Source organism: Crinia signifera, chromosome 3 (genome assembly GCF_055691185.1).
Source record: "Crinia signifera chromosome 3, ASM5569118v1, whole genome shotgun sequence".
NCBI lineage: Eukaryota > Metazoa > Chordata > Amphibia > Anura > Myobatrachidae > Crinia > Crinia signifera.
The window spans coordinates 159,807,473-159,828,876 of NC_139219.1; positions in this window are offsets into that span (position 1 = coordinate 159,807,473).

Consider the following 21,404-nt stretch of genomic DNA (forward strand, 5'->3'; position numbering starts at 1 on the left):
TAAAATGCGCTATTTTATAAGGTATGGGAGGGCGCAAATTTAGAGTTTGCAGGGAGGCGCCAAACACCCTAGCACCGGCCCTGGCTGGGAGGCAGGTAGAGAACGCTGTATAAATTAGAATTAGCGCAGATTTATCTAGCTGCAGGCTGGGATGTAGGTAGAGAATGCTCAGTAATTCAGAATAAGAGCAGCATTATTTACCTGCATAATAATCCCGACCCTGCTCAAAGGCCACTACAATCATGGTGTTGTGACAGTGCCCCTGTACGGTGTGGTGCAAGATGGCGTACCTTAATCTGGAGCTGGTGACGGCGGCGGCTTCTGCTGGAGAACCTGTGGCAGGGAACGGCACAACCCAAGGGACCCACAAAAGACAAAGCTACTTCGGTTAGCAGCGACAAATATTTATTAAAGAAAAACAACTGGACTAGTCGCTGTGATATACTCGTACACATATGCAAACATCAATAAGATAAAAAAACACAAAGACAATGACATCAAAGAGAGCAATATTAAAGACAATAATATGACATCACTAGAATACTATACTGCACATATAACACTATACTGAACTGTAGTCCCTGGTGCAAGGAAAACAGTCAATGAAGAAACGGTCCCACGCAGGAAGATCCTCACAAGTACAAGGGTAGGCCCTACCTTAGTGTGCACACTACTATATAAAGGCCAGAAAATATTAATGGTCCCCTATAACGGGGTACAGGCGAGTCCCCGTTACCTAGGGCAACTCCCTGCTAGACATACAACACAGGCTGTAGATATAGGCTTGGCAGTGGTGGCAAATCTGGCATGCAGCCAGAGGGGCGTTGCAGGTGTCTCTGGGCTGGTAATGTCGCAGGGTGATCAGCACCCCAATAACAGTTGTCCCCTATGCAGTGGAGAGCCACTTCAATAGCTGGGTAAAGTGGGCCAATGTGGGGTGCAGGCCAGCCTGGGGGTAGGGGAGCTCCTGTACCTTAACTCTCAGCTGCAGATGCCAGATCCTGCTGGTCATGACTCTTCAGGGTCTCTCACTCCTCTCTGGGTCTCTCACTCCTCTCTGGGTCTCACTCTGCTGGCCAGTCACGCTGCCTGGCACCTATCAGCAGCACCTGATCTCCTCTTCAGTGCAGGACAGGGGAACAGCTTCTTCATTCACTGCACACACGCTGCTGGGCTTTCTCCTCTCTCTGCCTGAGTCTCACCCTGCTCCCAGCACGTCTTCTCACTCTCTGCACACTTCCTCCCTCTCACCTTGCTGCTGGGATCACCTCTGACCTCTCAGCTTCCTGTCACAAGTGCAGGGGAGCTGGGACACTAGCTGTCTGTTAACCCCTCACAGCCCTGCTGTTTCTATAAAAAATGCAGTTCTTTCTCTGAGCAGCATTAGCTGCAATTGACCTTTTTTGAGGGCACAGGGACACTTCTGGGGTGGACTGCCACAGTGTCCTGGACAGCTGCCATGTACAGTAGGCCCTGGCTACATGAGCACACAACTTTTGTGAACATTTTAACTCCTGTTGCTAAATATACTTATTTTTTTTCTTTTTGGAAAAAGGGTTTTCAAATAGTTAAGTGTTTTATAACAGTGACTAGAGATGCAGCTCAAAGGCTAAATGTAGTACAGCCATGGCCAAAAGTTCTGAGAATTACATAAATGGTACTTGTTTCCTAGAACGGCCATTTAACATTGGTTCCTATGTAAAATCGGGTCCATCGCATTGGTCGCATTGTATGCCATTATAATACATACAATGGACCAGATTTTACATAGGAATTTAACATTACATACAATGCTTACAATGTAAAATCGGGTCGGTTGCGTCGGTCACATCGCATGCCATTATAATGGCATGCGATGGACCCGATTTTACATTTATCGGGAAACCTCAAAAAAAGCCAGAAAATCGGGTCCGTCGGGTCTCATCGCATACCTTAAGTTAACGTATGCGATGGGACCCGATGGGCGCCGTGCTAGGAAACAAGTACCGTTTTATAACAGTGACTAGAGATGCAGCTCAAAGGCTAAATGTAGTACAGCCATGGCCAAAAGTTCTGAGAATTACATAAATGGTACTTGTTTCCTAGAACGGCCATTTAACATTGGTTCCTATGTAAAATCGGGTCCATCGCATTGGTCGCATTGTATGCCATTATAATACATACAATGGACCCGATTTTACATAGGAATTTAACATTACATACAATGCTTACAATGTAAAATCGGGTCGGTTGCGTCGGTCACATCGCATGCCATTATAATGGCATGCGATAGACCCGATTTTACATTTATCGGGAAACCTCAAAAAAAGCCAGAAAATCGGGTCCGTCGGGTCTCATCGCATACCTTAAGTTAAGGTATGCGATGGGACCCGATGGGCGCCGTGCTAGGAAACAAGTACCATTTTATAACAGTGACTAGAGATGCAGCTCAAAGGCTAAATGTAGTACAGCCATGGCCAAAAGTTCTGAGAATTACATAAATGGTACTTGTTTCCTAGAACGGCTCCACCGATTTGAATTGTATGCAATCGGGTTGCAAAAATCGGGTCAATCGCATTGCATGCAACCAAATAGCATGCGATGCGATTGACCCGACCGACCTGATTTTTTACATTGTAACCAATATTAAATGGTCCCTGAGACCCGATTTTACATTGGCCCCAATGTTAAATGCCCCCCAGACCCCATTTTTCATTGTATGCCCCCTATGGTTAACGCCACGCCACGATCAACGTTAGCCTAAAGCGTGGCGAGCGCAGCGAGCCCGCGAGGGGCGGCGGTACGCGTCCTCCGACCTTTTCATACCCCCACTATCCACGTCACCGTGGAGTTGATATTATATAGTGTAGCGAGCCACCGAGCCCGAAGCGTGGCGAGCACAACGAGCCCCGCGAAGGGACGCGCATTACTTCAGACGTATTACGCGTCCCCTCGCGGGGCTCACTGCACTCGCCATGCTTCGGGCTCACTGTGCTCACCACACTATATAAAATCAACTCGACGCCGACGTGGATAGTGGGGGTATGAAAAGGTCGGAGGACGCGCACCTCCGCCCCTCGCGGGCTCGCTGCGCTCGCCACGCTTTGGGTTGGCGTTCATCGTGGGGTGGCGTTAACAATGGGGGGGCATTTGACATAGAAATTACCCATCAGGGTGGGTATCCAATCAAGAATTGGGTATGGGGGGCCATTTAACATTGGTTCCTATGTAAAATCGGGTCCATCACATTGGTCGCATTGTATGCCATTATAATACATACAATGGACCCGATTTTACATAGGAATTTAACATTACATACAATGCTTACAATGTAAAATCGGGTCGGTTGCGTCGGTCACATCGCATGCCATTATAATGGCATGCGATGGACCCGATTTTACATTTATCGGGAAACCTCAAAAAAAGCCAGAAAATCGGGTCCGTCGGGTCTCATCGCATACCTTAAGTTAAGGTATGCGATGGGACCCGATGGGCGCCGTGCTAGGAAACAAGTACCGTTTTATAACAGTGACTAGAGATGCAGCTCAAAGGCTAAATGTAGTACAGCCATGGCCAAAAGTTCTGAGAATTACATAAATATACATTTTCACAAAGTCTTCTGCTGAATGTCATGAAGAGTGATCAGATGAAGTGCAATTATATGCAAAGTCCCTCTTAAGTGAACCTAACCTCGAAACCATTTCCATTGCATTTAGTTGTACCACAAAAGGGCCAGCTGAAATCATGTCAGTGATTCTTTGTTAACACAGCTGGCAATGTTGACAAGGACAAGGATAGAGACCTCTTTTTGTGCTGATTACGGTAGGATAACAGACTGGAAGATTGAAAAGGAGGGTGATTGAAATCATTGTGTTCCCTCTGTTAACAATGGTTACCTGCAAGGAAACATGTGCAATCATCATAGCTTTGCACAAAAAGGGTTTCACAGGTAATGATATTGCTAATAGTAAGATTGCACATCAATCAGCCATTTATCACATCATCATGATCTTTATGGAGAGAGGTTCAATAGTTGTGAAAAAGGCTTCAGAACACCAAGAATGGCCAGCAAGCACCAGGTCCATCTCCTAAAGTTAATTCAGCTGTGGGATTGGGGCACCATCAGTGCAGAGCTTGCTTAGGCACCTGGTAGTACATCTGCATGCACAGTGAGATGAAGATATTTAGGGAATAGACGGTTATTTTTTTTATGTATTTATTTATTAACAGTTTCTTATATAGCGCACACATATTCTGTACCACTTTACCGAGAATATTTGAACATTCACATCAGTCCCTGCCCCAGTGGGGCTTACAATCTATATTCCCTACCACATGTACACACACAGAGACATTCTAGGGTTAATTTGTTGGGAGCCAATTAACCTACCAGTATATTTTTGGATTGTGGGAGGAAACTGGAGAACCCGGAGTAAACCCACGCAAGTATGTGGAGAATATACAAACTCCCATGGTGGGTATCGAACCCATGACCTCAGTGCTGTGAGGCAGTAATGCTAACCATTACACCATCTGTACTGCATCAAGAAGGGCAGAAAAGATTCCACTTCCCTCCACAAAATACATCAGGGACACACTGATATTCTGCAAACAGTGCAGTGATGAACTCCTGAGGACTGGAGTAAAGCCATTTTCTGTGTTGAATCCCCTTTCAGATTGATTGATGCATCAGGAAAAAATGCTTACATCAGCCACATGTCATGCCAACAGTAAAGCATCCTAAGACCACAGCCAAGGGGAGTGTTCTCACTCATAATTTTGCTTAAGAACAAAGCCATGAATAAAGAATGGTAACGAATCATCCTCCAAGAGCAACTTCTCCCAACCAACAGTTTGGTGATGAGAAATGCCTTTTCCAGCATGATATGAGTAGTGGCTCAGGTAACAAAACACCGAAATTTTGGATCCATGGCCAAAAAACTCCCCAGACCTTAATCCCATTGATAACTTGTGGTCAATCACCAAAAAGTGGGTGGACAAACAAAAACCCACAAATTCTGACAAACTCCAAGTATTCATTGGGAACAAATGGGCATCCATCAATCAGTATGAGTCTCAGAAGCTTATTGACAGCTTGCCAGGATGAATTGCAAAGTGTTTGGAAAAGAGGAATAAACAGTGCAAAATATATTGACTCTTTGCATACTTTATAAATGCCAATAAAAGCCTTTGACACTCATGAAATGTTTGTAATTTTACTTCAGTATACCAAAGTTACATCCAATAAAAAGCTCTAAAAACACTGAAGCAGCAAACTTTGGGAAAACCAATACTTGGGTCATTCGCAAAACTTTTGGTCATAGCTGTAATTGCCTCTAAATTATTTTACACTTTATATTGAGTATCTGTCTTCCCAGAATTGTGCTGGCTGGCTACAGCAAACCATTGGCTATTACATCAGGAATGGGGAAAAAAACCATTTAAGGACCACATTCAAATCTAGGTGATATGATTGCATCAAAAAATGAATGTGTAATGTTACACTTAGAAAAAAGGAACAGCAACATAGAAAATGGAACTTGAAGTTTCAATTATAGATATAGATTATGTGAAGGTAAGCATATAGTAAGGAAAGGCAGAACAATACTTGCTTGTATAGGAAGCAAAATAGAAAAAGTAGAGCTGAACACCAATGATAACTGAAAAATTGATAATATGTAATATTAAGAAAACCACATTAAAATCATATACTTGTATGATCAAAAGGCAATTTTGATAATTAATTATGAATTTGTGGGATCCATTCCTATAAATGCAGGCAATAATGATGTCCACACATATAAATCCCCAATAGATAAGTCTCTCTCTCTAGAAAATCGGTAGATATGATTACCACAGTTCGACCACTTGGGGAGTTATTCCAGTTTGGAATGCATTGCAGCAGTATCCTCCTTATTGGTGGTGTTGGAGAGTGTGAAGACGGTTTGGAGTGGCAGTAAGTGTGTGAGGATAGATCTTTGTATGGACAGCTGGACCGGATCCAAAGGGGGTGCAGAAAGGTGACCAATGAATGTCCAGGTTCTCTGCCACTGATGTGTTTCACTGTAACTAGGTTCATACCTTTGACAAAGCTGGTACCTATTAGTCGAATACCAGAGAGCACGCCCCACTGCTCCAAGAAAAATCCCTGCGTGCCACTGTTTCGCCTCGCAACTATGTAAGCTTATGTGTACCAAAGACATATCCCCTCGCATGTGCCCGCTGATGGAGAAATCATTCAATAGTCACGACTATCGAATGATTTCTCCTGGCCTCGCAAATAAAAGTCAGTGGAAAATGACTTTTATTTTCCTGTACCGGGACGAAGACAGGGCGGGTGGCTGGCATCATATGGCGTCAGCCCCCGGCACACCTCGTCCCGCTCATATATTTGCATGGAAATGTACAGTGTTTTCAAGGGGACATCCGACTCTACGTCACACGTTCCTGGCCCGCACCGCTCCATGCGTACAGCTTGGCGAGAATGCAGTTTGCACAGGGACCCTGCACTGTAAAAAATATCTGCCCAATAAAAAAATCTGTTCCCGTTGCGAGTTTGCCGGGGACTGAATGAATTAGAATTACCCCCATTACACATTCTGTAGGTGGAGCCATATTGGGCACATTGTTACTGGGTATTAGTAATATGAGCCGACTAAATATATTTCTCTTTTACATGTAACCTTATACAATGGTGTACAGCAAGCTTCATAATAAAGCTAAACGACTAAATGTAAAAGTATTAGTCTAGGTTTGGATACTTGGATACATATACATAAAACATATTATTTCTTTGTTTGTCTCCTGATGGCTGGACGTTCTCCTTCATAATCCTTTGCTAATACAGAGCAGAATTCATGTTTCCTTTAATGAAAGTCATTTATGAAGCACACTCACACCTTGGTTTTGCAATACAAACATTCCGCACTTAACGACCTACCTGTTTATTGGCCGCTCAGACTTACGACCCGGCCTTCTTTTATCGACCGCACTGCGACTGCTCAGACTGAAGACCCCGCCCGCTCGGACTTACAACCTGCCCTTGCATCCCACCTACCCATTCGTACTTACGGCCCGCCCAGACTGTTTAGTGACCCCTGCTGCGCATGTTTTGCAGCATCTCCGCAACATGTCGGAGAATAAAAGGAGTAGAGTAGTATCACTTTTCTTTATTTAGAAGTGTACTGTACTTGTATTATGTATTTTTATACATGTTTGTTTAACGACCAATTCGTTTAACGACCAAGTCGTAGGAACGGAACACGGTCGTTAAGTGAGGAATGTCTGTGTATATAATATCATAGCCTAGAAGTGTATATATCAAATCAAAGTCCAACTTCAAATCAATTTAGTACCAATAAATAAAATTCAGCTGCTTATCTCAATAATAGAATATATTGTGTATATATCTGACAGCCTACAGCTTGAAATCGGTTGACTACTGAACTCTCGAAAAAATAAAACACAGTTTTAGCATTGGTTGTCAGAATTAATTCCATTATTAATATAAAAAAAATATAATAACAACTTAGCCAGTGTGACAATAATTTAATATTTAAAAATAACACTGGGGAACAGTCATTCTTTTGCCTGTGATTTAAGAGTTCATTTTGATTAATTTTGTGCTCATATATATGCTATGCTTTTTAATTATTTTGAGTTTTTGAGATATGCATATGTCTTTAATATTTATGGAAATTTAAACATTGTTAATAGTTAAAAATATTATTTTTTTTATTCTAATTAAATTTGCTTTATAACATGTTATAAAAAAAGACACAGGATAATTACTTTCATAAATGTTAGGAAGCTATGAGAACCAGTTTTCTTGGATTTCCTTTTATATTCTTGTTGCAGGCAGTTTCTATGCAGACTACAACAGTAATTGGCCATCATGTAACAATACTGGCTTCCTTGATATCTTTCTTACATTACTTGAATATCCTGGTGGAACCGCTAACCCTGTTCTTCACTTAAATCTCCTAGATTGGATGGGAAGTGATCTAAATGACTGTGCAAAATGTACATTAATCATCATGTTGGCACCTACTATGTAAAAACATTTTAGCAATTTGTGGACTAATCCCGGATAGTTGTCTGCCTTGCTCTCTATTTCGATATTACGTTATAGTAACATCCGACTCAAGACAGTGATTTTCTTGAAATCTGGATACTAAAAGCTCAGCTCCTTTTTTCGATAAATTCAAGTCACAAATTAAATTGTTTAGTTCCTTTTGAGACATTTTTTTTGGGGGGGGGGGGGGGGGGGGAATAAATGAACTTTCTAAAAACTCACTTTCTTCTGTTCTGGCACTTGCACTGGATTAAATTAACATTTCCACATCATAACATTCAACTTTGAACAAAGAACTAAATGCTGGTACAGGTACAGTAATCTTCACTATGTGGTAATGGTTGTTTTGCAGAAATCATACTTGGGTATTCCCATTTGTGTTTCTTAAATTGATTCATACCATCAGGGGCGTAACTAGAACTTTGTGGGGCCCAAAGCAACATTTTTGAAGGGCCCCCCAAATCAGGTTTCCACTAGAGTGGGTATGTAGCAGGGATGTTTGGTGAGGTCAGAAACAGATTTACACACACACATATATATGAACTTGAAGGTTCATATGGACATTTTCCAGCATTATATACTGCTGGAAATCTGGTGAGTCTTGATCAGAAATGTGCAGTAAAGTTAGGCAGGTAAGGCAGCGCCTCACCTGTCTATCTTTTTACTCCAGAGTTTTGACTCTAAAAATAGTTTTCAAAAATTCAAGAAAGATATTTATAATATCTCATTTGTATATTTCTTATAATATTTAGAGAAAAAATGCTGAGGTCTGACAGGAAAGGATCTGCCTCAGATGACTGCACCTCACTGGTAGAGCTTGTTTAGCACATGAGGTGTGAATAGTGTAGTGCGATAAGACAGAGAGTGGCAGCAGGGATATAGGGGGTTATTCTGGTTCACACACAAAAGGCAAATTCACTATCTAATGGACAAAACCATGTGCACTGCAGTTGGGGCTGATGTAACATGTGCAGAGAGATTTGGGTTATTTTGTTTCTGTGCAGGGTAAATACTGGCTGCTTTATTTTTACACTGCAATATAGATATTAGTTTAAAGTACAAACCCCATCTAAATCTAACTCTCTCTACACGTGTTACATCAGCCCCACCTGCAGTGCATATGGTTTTGTCCATTAGAGAGTGAATTTGCCTTTGCTTGTGAACCAGAATAACCCCATAGAGTCAGAGGAAGCAGTGGCAGAGACAGAGAGAGGCACTGGGGACCTAGAGACAGGGAGAGGCAGCGGGTATGTAGAGACAGAGACAGCGGGACAGAGGGAGGCAGTTGGGATGTACAGGCAGAGGGCGGGATGCCCTAACACTAACTCCAAATATGTGACTGGCAGCAGAGGCCGGGGATAGGCCGTGAAGACTGTCCGGGTTACTGCACCCTCCATAGTTACGCCACTGCATACCATTTACATTTACAGCACAAAAATAGCAGTCACTAAAATTGTCTTTTTGCTCACACCACATCGTAGGTATGTGAAATTAAGTTATTTTCAATCACCTTTAGTTCAATTGCGGAGTGATTCCATGCAGGTTTTTATTTTTTATTTTTTAAATTCAATATTTTTATAAAATTTTTGCATATCAACAACAAAACAACTCACAAATATAGTATAGGTGGACAGAGTAACGAACATATACCTGTAGTGAAACATGTACATTATGGTGATGTTCAAGACAAGAGATGCTAAACAGGATAATTTTCCATGCAGGTTTTAAAAACTTTAACCCCTTCCTGACACAGCATGTTTTTGCCTTCCTGACAGAGCCCTTTTTTTCAAATCTGACATGTATCACTTAAGTGGGGATAACTTTTTTTTGCTTTTACTTATCCCAGTGATTTTGAGATTGTTTTCTCGTGACACATTGTACTTCAAATTAGTGGTAAATTTTGGTCGATACAGTCTGTGTTTTTTTGCGAAAAATACCAAAATGTCGTAAAAAAATGGAAAATTTAGCAATTTGCAAAATGTTAAATTTTCTGCTTGTGAGACAAATAATCATACCACTCAAAATAGTTAATAACTAACATAGACCATATGTCTACTTTATGTTTCCATCATTATTTCAACTTCCTTTTAATTTTTTTGGACACTAGGAGGCTTACAATATGAATAGCAAATTTTCAAATTTTCAAGAAAATTTCAAACACTGATTTTTTTTAGGGACCAGTTCAGTTCTGATGTGACTTTGAGGGACTTGTATGTGAGACACCCCCATAAATGATGCCATTTCAAAAACTGCACCCCTCACAGTATTCAAAACAGCATTTTGGAAGTTTGTTAACCCTTTAGGTGTTTCACAGGAATTAAAACAAAGTGTAGGTGAAATTTCAAAATTTCATTTTTTTTGCAGATTTGCAATTTTAATACATTTTTCTAAGGAACACAGTAGATTTTACTAGAAAAATGTGACTAAAAATTGATTCCCCCAATTCTTTTGTTTTCATAAATATCGTATATATGTGGCCCTAGTGTGCACGTTGACCAAACCACAGGCTTCATAATAGAAGGAGCACCTACTTGATTTTGGAGCCTCCTTTTTATGAGATTATTTTTTAGGCACCATGTAGGTTTCTAGGCACCATAAGATGCTAAAATTTAGGAACCCCCCCACAAGTGACCCCATTTTGCAAACTACACCCCTCAGGGAATTCATCTAGGGGTATAGTGTACATTTCAAACCCCCAGGGGTTTCACCAATTGTGGTACAACTGGGCAGTGAAAATGAAAAATTACATTTTTTTTACACAAAAATGCAGTTCTGGCTCAAAATTTTTCATTTTCACAAGGAATGAAGGAGACAAAGCACCACAAAATCTGTGCCCCAATTTCTCCCGAGTACGGCAATGCCTCACATGTGACCAAAAAATACCATTTGGGTGCATGGCAGGACTCAGAAGGGAAGGAGTGATTTTTGGATTTTGCAGCTCAGATTCTGGTGGAATGTTGGTGGGTGCTATGTCGCATAAGCAAGACCCCCCAAGCACCAATACAGTGGAACCCCCCCACAAGTGACCCCATTTTGCAAACTACACCCCTCAGGGAATTCATCTAGGGGTATAGTGTACATTTCAAACCCCCAGGGGTTTCACCAATTTTGATACAACTGGGCTGTGCAAATGAAAAATTACATTTTTTACACAAAAATGCAGTTCTGGCTCAAAAATTTTCATTTTCACAAGGAATGAAGGAGACAAAGCACCCCAAAATCTGTGCCCCAATTTCTCCCGAGTATGGCAATGCCTCACATGTGACCAAAAAATAACAGTTGGGTGCATGGCAGGACTCAGAAGGGAAGGAGTGATTTTTGGATTTTGCAGCTCAGATTCTGGTGGAATGTTGGTGGGTGCTATGTCGCATTAGCAAGACCCCCCAAGCACCAATACAGTGGAACCCCCCCACAAGTGACCCCATTTTGCAAACTACACCCCTCAGGGAATTCATCTAGGGGTATAGTGTACATTTCAAACCCCCAGGGGTTTCACCAATTTTGATACAACTGGGCTGTGCAAATGAAAAATTACATTTTTTACACAAAAATGCAGTTCTGGCTCAAAATTTTTCATTTTCACAAGGAATGAAGGAGACAAAGCACCCCAAAATCTGTGCCCCAATTTCTCCCGAGTACGGCAATGCCTCATATGTGACCAAAAAATACCATTTGGGTGCATGGCAGGACTCAGAAGGGAAGGAGTGATTTTTGTATTTTGCAGCTCAGATTCTGGTGGAATTTTGATGGGTGCTATGTCGCATTAGCAAGACCCCCAAAGCACCAATACAGTGGAAGCCCCCCACAAGTGACCCCATTTTGCAAACTACACCCCTCAGGGAATTCATCTAGGGGTATAGTGTACATTTCAAACCCCCAGGGGTTTCACCAATTTTGATACAACTGGGCTGTGCAAATGAAAAATTACATTTTTTTACACAAAAATGCAGTTCTGGCTCAAAATTTTTCATTTTCACAAGGAATGAAGGAGACAAAGCACCCCAAAATCTGTGCCCCAATTTCTCCCGAGTACGGCAATGCCTCACATGTGACCAAAAAATACCATTTGGGTGCATGGCAGGACTCAGAAGGGAAGGAGTGATTTTGGGATTTTGCAGCTCAGATTCTGGTGGAATTTTGGTGGGTGCTATGTCGCATTAGCAAGACCCCCAAAGCACCAATACAGTGGAAGCCCCCCACAAGTGACCCCATTTTGCAAACTACACCCCTCAGGGAATTCATCTAGGGGTATAGTGTACATTTCAAACCCCCAGGGGTTTCACCAATTTTGATACAACTGGGCAGTGAAAATGAAAAATTACATTTTTTTACACAAAAATGCAGTTCTGGCTCAAAATTTTTCATTTTCACAAGAAATGAAGGAGACAAAGCACCCCAAAATCTGTGCCCCAATTTCTCCCGAGTACGGCAATGCCTCATATGTGACCAAAAAATACCATTTGGGTGCATGGCAGGACTCAGAAAGGAAGGAGTGATTTTTGTATTTTGCAGCTCAGATTCTGGTGGAATTTTGATGGGTGCTATGTCGCATAAGCAAGACCCCCAAAGCACCAATACAGTGGAAGCCCCCCACAAGTGACCCCATTTTGCAAACTACACCCCTCTGGGAATTCATCTAGGGGTATAATGTACATTTCAAACCCCCAGGGGTTTCACCAATTGTGGTACAACTGGGCAGTGAAAATGAAAAATTAAATTTTTTACACAAAAATGCAGTTCTGGCTCAAAATTTTTCATTTTCAGAAGGTATGAAGGAGAAAAAGCACCCCAAAATCTGTGCCCCAATTTCTCCCGAGTACGGCAATGCCTCATGTGTGACCAAAAAGTGGCAGGACTCAGAAGGGAAGGAGTGATATTTGGATTTTGCAGCACAGATTCTGGTGGAATGTTGGTGGGTGCTATGTCGCATTAGCAAGACCCCCAAAGCACCAATACAGTGGAACCCCCCACAAGTGACCCCATTGTGCAAACTACACCCCTCAGGGAATTCATCTAGGGGTATAGTGTACATTTCAAACCCCCAGGGGTTTCACCAATTTTGATACAACTGGGCAGTGAAAATGAAAAATTACATTTTTTTACACAAAAATGCAGTTCTGGCTCAAAATTTTTCATTTTCAGAAGGTATGAAGGAGAAAAAGCACCCCAAAATCTGTGCCCCAATTTCTCCCGAGTACGGCAATGCCTCATGTGTGACCAAAAAGTGGCAGGACTCAGAAGGGAAGGAGTGATATTTGGATTTTGCAGCACAGATTCTGGTGGAATGTTGGTGGGTGCTATGTCGCATTAGCAAGACCCCCAAAGCACCAATACAGTGGAACCCCCCACAAGTGACCCCATTGTGCAAACTACACCCCTCAGGGAATTCATCTAGGGGTATAGTGTACATTTCAAACCCCCAGGGGTTTCACCAATTTTGATACAACTGGGCAGTGAAAATGAAAAATTACATTTTTTTACACAAAAATGCAGTTCTGGCTCAAAATTTTTCATTTTCAGAAGGTATGAAGGAGAAAAAGCACCCCAAAATCTGTGCCCCAATTTCTCCCGAGTACGGCAATGCCTCACATGTGACCAAAAAATACCAGTTAGGTGCATGGCAGGACTCAGAAGGGAAGGAGTGATTTTTGGATTTTGCGGCTCAGATTCTGGTGGAATGAATGGTGGGTGCTATGTGGCATTAGCAAGACCCCCGAAGCACGGTGAAATTATGAACCTAATAATCCATAGATGTGTGGTATATTTTAAAACACTCCTTTATACATAGGCCGGGTTTGTCGGGGCAAGTGTCACACTGGAAAATAGTTTGCTTTCTTATTCCCTTTTTATAGCAAACTTTGCACCTTTTTTGTGTCCTGCCCTTTTTTCCAGTGGAGGGGATTTCATCAGGAAAATGCTGCCCTGGTACAATACGGGGGCCAGTACTAGAAGTACTGGGGCCCTCTGCCTGCTGGTTCCCAAATATTAGGCCCTTTATGACTTCCTCTTGAAAGTGCATAAATGTCCCCCTCTGGCTGGTAGAACGGAATAGCACGTAAGCGTTATACAGTGCCATCTGGATGATATACACGGCCAGCTTCTTGTACCAGATTTTTGTTTTCCGCAGGGCACTGTACGGCTTCAGTACCTGATCTGAAAGATCCACTCCGCCCATGTACCTATTGTAATCCAGGATACAATTAGGTTTTGAGGTGTGGGTACTGGTACCTCGTACAGGGACGGAGGTGGTACTGTCTCCGTGAATTGTTGTCAGTATAAGGACATCCCTCTTGTCCTTATATTTGACCAACAACATATTTTCGGTGCATATTCCCCTGCTTTCACCCCTTCTCATTACTTGGGCAATGTGCGTTTTTGGGAGGCCTCTTTGGTTCTTGCGCACAGTACCGCAAGCTGCTGTACCTCTTGAACCAAGGGCCTTAAACAGGGGGATGCTGGTGTAAAAGTTATCCACATAGAGGTGATAACCTTTATCCAGGAAGGGGTGCACTAAATCCCAGACAATTTTTCCACTAACACCTACGAGGGAGGGGGGGCATTCTGGCGGTTCAATTCTTGAATCCTTCCCTTCATATACCCTAAACCTGTGAGTGTACCCTGAGGTGCTTTCACACAGCTTATACATTTTTATGCCATACCTTGCCCTCTTACTGGGAAGGTACTGGTGGAATTTAACCCTTCCTTTAAAATGTATAAGGGACTCGTCTATGCAAATGAATTTATCTGGGATGTACATCTCTTCAAATTTGGCACTGAAGTGATCAATGACCGGCCTGACTTTGAATAGCCGGTCAAAGGTGGGATCATCTCTGGGTGGGCACTGTGCATTATCGTTGTAATGCAAAAATTTAAGGATTAACTCAAAACGAGTCCGGGTCATGGCCATACGGTAAAGTGGGGTGCTGTACAGAACATCTGTACTCCAATATTGCCTAATTTCTGGCTTTTTTACTATGCCCATATAAAACACCAGACCCCAAAACGTCATCATCTCTACTGCATCTACAGGGGTCCACCTAGCAAATGATGACGTGGGGTTTTGAGCAATAAACTGCTGGGCATATAAATTAGTTTGGTCCACCATTAAATTTATAAAATCATCAGAGAAAAATAATTTGAAAAAGTCAATTTCTCTGAGACCTGTGGAATCAAATTGGATTCCTGGGATGGCCAAAAACTCAGGAACCTGGGGCTCAAAATTGTCTGGTGGTGGGGTCCATACGAGATCAATTATTGGGGGGGGGGTCTCAGCTGCTCTACGGGGGCGTCTTTGAGGGGGTCCCTCATCACTAAAGGAGGAAGAGGAGCTTAAGATGAATCCTTCAAATTCCCCGCTTGCCTCACTGGCTGTGTCAGAGTCAGAGGCAAGCATGGCATATGCCTCCTCCGCTGAATACATTCTTCTGGATGACTGGGATGACATTTGGGATGACATTTGGGATGCCATTTTTATTTTTGTGTTTCTGGTAGTGAAATGTTTCAACACGTGTATAGTGTAGGGGGGGTACAAACTTTATTTCAATGTAGTATGTAGTGTGTAGTGTGTATGTAGTGCAGAAAAAAAAAAAAAAAGGTCCTGCGCCAAAAATTGAGCACAGATGTTGGTCAGTAACGTCCGTCACTGAACAGCGCTCAAAGGCAACAGGAATTTGATCAAAAAAAAAAAAAAGATCAACCCTGTGCCGAAAAAGCTGATCAGTGATGTACGTCACTGATCAGCGCACAGTGGCCACAGGACACCCACAAAATCACAGTGTGTGTAAAAAAAAAATTAAAAAAAGACCCCACAGCACCCTCAAAAAAAAAAAAAGGTGATCAGTGATGCGACACTGATTACCAGTGAGGGGCAGCAGGTGCACAACCTTTGGTGCAACTGACAGTGCAACTGGCAGCAACTGACAGGTATACTGTATATAAAAAAAAAACCCTGCACCCCCAAAAAGTTGCTGATCAGCACAGATATACTGATCAGCACAAAAGGGGGGGTAGCAGACACAAAATATAGCACTCTCTATCACTCTCTGTCACTATCTCTCTCTATCTATCTCTCTCTATCTATCTCTCTATCTCTCTCTATCTATCTCTCTATCTCTCACTATCTATCACTCTATGACACTGCAGCAGCAGCACTGACAGTTATATATATAAAAAAAAACCCTGCACCCCCAAAAAGGGGGGGTAGCAGACACAAAATATAGCACTCTCTATCACTATCTCTCTATCTCTCACTATCTATCACTCTATGACACTGCAGCAGCAGCACTGACAGTTATATATATAAAAAAAACCTGCACCCCCAAAAGGGGGGGGTAGCAGACACAAAATATAGCACTCTCTATCACTATCTCTCTATCTCTCACTATCTATCACTATCTATCACTCTATGACACTGCAGCAGCAGCACTGACAGTTATATATATAAAAAAAAAACCTGCACCCCCAAAAAGGGGGGGTAGCAGACACAAAATATAGCACTCTCTGTCACTATCTCTCTATCTCTCTCTATCTCTCTCTCTATATCTCTCTATCTCTCTATCACACTGCAGCAGCAGCAGGAAGTCACAAGAAGTCAGATCCAGGAAGCATCCAGCACGCTACAAGCAGTGATCAGGTGATCAGGTAAGGTATTTGCAAGGATCAGGTAAGTATTTGCAAGGATCAGGTCAGTATCACGGCAGATAGGCACGGTGACCGCTCTGCACGCAATTCCAGACCGGAATGGCGTCTGCAGCGCAGTCACCGTTAGTTTAAATGTCGCGCCTTGGCTGTGATTGGTCCGTGGGTCCCACGGACCAATCACAGCCTTGGGGGCAGGTGGGGTGAGGTGTCGTCGTCACCGATGACCCCCTCATGCCCCCTGACGCCCGGCGGTGATTGACACCTGTGTTACCGAGCGTCTGATTCGCTGGTAACACAGGAAAACGCTGTGAATGGCTGTTCACACTGAACAGCCAATCACAGCGATCGCCGATGGGGGGGCGGCATCGCAGCCCCCCCTGGGCATGCAGGGACATGTCTGCTGTCAGGGACAGCAGACATCGTCCCTCTGTCACTGCGTCTCTAGACGCAGTGACACTTTAAAGTCATGACGTACATTTATGCCATGTGTCGGGAAGTACATCCCGACCATGACGTAAATGTACGTCAAATGTCGGGAAGGGGTTAAGAGACACCCAATTCTTGTCTTGCTGGCTTATGTGAACTCATCTTTACGGAGAAAACATTTTATTTCACACATTCAGTGCTAATTCCCAACACAACCGAGGATGTACTAAAGAGTCCAAATGGTGAAAATATTGGTTGTTGTGGGACAGAGAGGGGTCCGCATAAAAAAACAGGAGGTGTGCTAACTTCGTCAATCGGTCTTCTCCTTTTATCCTCTCTGTATGCTGAGAGGGGGCATGGCTGTGGGCTGAGGATGTCCCAGCAGGCTCAGCGGTGCACATCCACACCTCCCAGCAATATGAATGTGTTATGTGTCTCACACATGACTACCAGCTACGTTTTTATAAATAAAACCAACACTTTTTGAAATAATTTTTGAAAGAAAGTAGTTTTTATCAAAACAAAATAATGTCACTGTTAAATAAAGATCTAATGCGAAACCAATTTTTAAATCCTTGGCAAGAAAATAAAATATATATTTTTGTTCCAAAGTGTAATATAGCACAATAAACCGGTAACAAAAACACATTCAACTGCACTAATCACTGTGAGAAAGTTTGCCATTGAAAAAAATGTCCATATGCATAACACTATCAAAACTTGGATGCAACTTTGTTAGTATTTAGATTGTTAATTCATCATGCTTTTAAGCTGGTACACACCTAAAGATATACCTTTTCAATCTGCCTGGTGGGAACAAACCAAACATCTGGTAATGTATGCACATGACAATTAACCATTTCCTTCCAAATATTGAAAAATGGACAAGGGTGGTTATTCAGACCTGATCGCCTCTGCTAAATTTCAGAGAAATTTCAGATAGATCCCCCCCACCCCCCGGCCACAGTGAAATCCCACCCTGAGCACGATTGACAAAACAATTGTTTGGATGAATGTGTTTGTATACTAAAATGTGTACACTTTATTTTTCACTGGGTGTTAACAATACAGCAAATACTGGTGTGGGGTTTCTTCCCAACTTTTCAGTAAATGTTTTTGCTGATTTGGGGGGAGATTTATCTAAAATTGGATAAAGTAGAGAAGGAAGACATACTTAATAATTACATATAAAACAGATTAAACAGCTCTGGATTCATTAGTCTTTTGCACAGTATCTGTTTTTATCTGGAAAAGCTGATCACTCCTGTAGTTCAGAGCTGCTGTGGTTAAGATTATAGCTTCAGTTGCAGGAATCCTGTGTAGGTATATGTCAAAGGAACTAGAAATAGGTTGTCCGTGGATACTGGAATGAGGGTGGATGTCCCACTTATCCATTTAAATTCACACTCCTACCTTGAATTGGAATGGAATTCCACTGGAGAGAACTTACCATCTGAAGCAGGGGTGCTTTAATAGAAAAGAAGGCCTGTGTGCAGATTAGTAGGAACAAGTAGCCTATAGTATTAAAAAATTATAGCAGTGAGCTGTCAAACAAATATGCTATACTATGTAAGAATAGATTCCAAACTGGCATATTTGTTTGACACCTCACTGCTATAATTTTTTAATACTATAGGCTACTTGTTTCTACTTCTCTTAAATATAATTTAATAAAAGTTACGTTTTAAATCTTACAACTACACATTTCAAGAGTGCCCCACAAAAAGAGTCCTCTTTCCCTCTTTAACCTATCTACAGTTATATTCGGACTCAAGGGAGCAAGACCATCTCCAAAAGCGCTTCCCAATTTTTTAGGGATCTGATTTTTTGTATGAGACTTGGTCACGGGCTACTTAGGCCAAACCCCACTACGGGGAGGGTATATCTCACTTGATCCCCCCTCACCCACAGTGGGACAGACCCTGTGCGGAACCAACAAAACCATATCTGTTTCTGTGTGTAGATTATTCAGGCACATAAATCATCCTTAAAGATTTGCAAATTCAATAGTCAAAACAGTAGTAGTGAAATGAGCATACAAGGATAATAATAATTTTATTTATATAACATTTTTTCCAGTAGGATTCAAAGGATTTACAAGCATCAAAACATAGAAAATAGTACAAAAAAATAAGAATTCCAAAAATTGGAAACAACACAAAATTATCAAACAATAATGAAAAAAAACAAGAGGGCACAAGAAACATAATGGACATAATTGGAGCAGTCATTTTGGGTACTAGATGAAGCATCCATTTTGGGCGACTACATAGGATTACCCAGGATGGAATATGGTACACCCATAAGAGATGACACAAAATGGGGTTGTTGCAATGACCTAACACTAGGGCGGAAATTTACCAATATGGATTCGTAAAAAATAGGTGTATTCATAGGCAGAAATACACCTATTTTTTACACATTTGTATTTTCGGGATTTACTATCCTGAAAATACAACAATTCATATTCCTAATGATGGGACATTCGTATTTGTATTTACAAATACGAATGCCTACACCATCGGTAGGATACGACAGGAATCACCATTTAAAAGAATGGTGGTTCCTGATGGGATTCAGTACTGAATCCCGGCGGTCGGGATCCCGGCGTTCAGAATCCCGACGCCGGAATCCCGACAGGCGAAATGCCGACAAGGGGGGGGACGTGGATGGCCCCCCCTTTCGGGCTCGCTGCGCTCGCCACACAGCGGGCCCGGTGCCTCGCTACGCTCGGCACACTAATTTATTCTCCCTCCAGGGGTGTCGTGGACACCCACGGAGGGAGAATGTGTCGGGATTTCGGCGGTCGGGATTCCGGCGTCGGGATTCTGAACGCCTCGATCCCGACCGCCGGGATTTTAACTGCATCCCTCCTGATGTACTAAGCAGCCGTATTGATAATACGCTAATACGAATTAGTAGAGGCAGTCTGCACGGATCAGTCAGATCCGTGCAGGCTGCAAGGTGTAAAAAAAATAGAAAAATTTAATAAATAAATAAAAAAAACAGCGTGGGGTCCCCCCCACAGCTGTAACCAGCACCAGGCTGAAGGAGCCGGGGCCGGTAATTAAAAATCAGGGAACCCGACAAATAGGGGTTCCCTGATTTTTAACAACCAGCCCCAGGCTCCAGGTACAGGGCTGGTTCCCAAAATACGGGGGACAAAATGACTAGGGGTCCCCCGTATTTTAAGAACCAGCCCCAGGCCAAACCAGCCAGCAGGGTAATGCCACAGCCGGGGGGAGACTTTTCATACAAGTCCCCCCGGCCAAAGCATTAACCCTCTGACCAGTCAGCCTGGCCAGGGGCCCTGGGGGAGTGGGGACCCCCCCAATAAAGGGCTCCAGGACTTACCTGACCAGGCTGAAGCCTGGTGCTGTCCCCGGTGACCCTGGGCTGTGGTCACCGGGCTGATCTTGGTGTAAAAAAAAAGATGAATAAACAATTGTTTTAAACTGTGGAACTATGAGTCCCAGCAAGCCTCCCCTGCAAGCTGGGACTTGGAGAACCACAAATCCCAGCCTGCGGGGCATTAAAGGGCCCGCTGGGTCTTGTAGTTCCACAGTAAAAAAAATAGTTAAATAAATACACACTGACACCTGAAAAATAAAAGTTTAATACATACATTACACACACACTGATACTTACCTATCTTGATCCCGTAGGTAGGTCCCAGAGTCTTGATCCGGTGCCTTGTCCTGGTTCCGGATCATGTCGTCATTCTTCACCATGTCGATCTTCATGTCGGCGTCAGGTTCGGGTCCGGAGAAATCCATGGTGGACCTGTGGAAGGAAATCCAACTCACCCAGGTCATCCATGGAAGTTCTTCTGGCTTGGTCCGACGTAGTCCAGGGCTTCTTCCTTCTTCTTCCATCTTCTTGCTTCTTTTTCAAGCTGCCGGCAACTCCAGCAGCTCCCCGACTGTCAGAGCCGCAGAGATCCTTCCTCCTCGGCGTCTGTACTAAGAATGAATTCTGGCCAATCAGAAGCCGCCTAGCGGCCAATCAGGAGCCAGGAAAGTCAGCTTCTGATTGGCCAGAATTCATTCTTAGTACAGACGCCGAGGAGGAAGGATCTCTGCGGCTCTGACAGTCGGGGAGCTGCTGGAGTCGCCGGCAGCTTGAAAAAGAAGCAAGAAGAAGGAAGAAGCCCTGGACTACGTCGGACCAAGCCAGAAGAACTTCCATGGAGGACCTGGGTGAGTTGGATTTCCTTCCACAGGTCCACCATGGATTTCTTCGGACCCGGACCTGACGCCGACATGAAGATCGACATGGTGAAGAA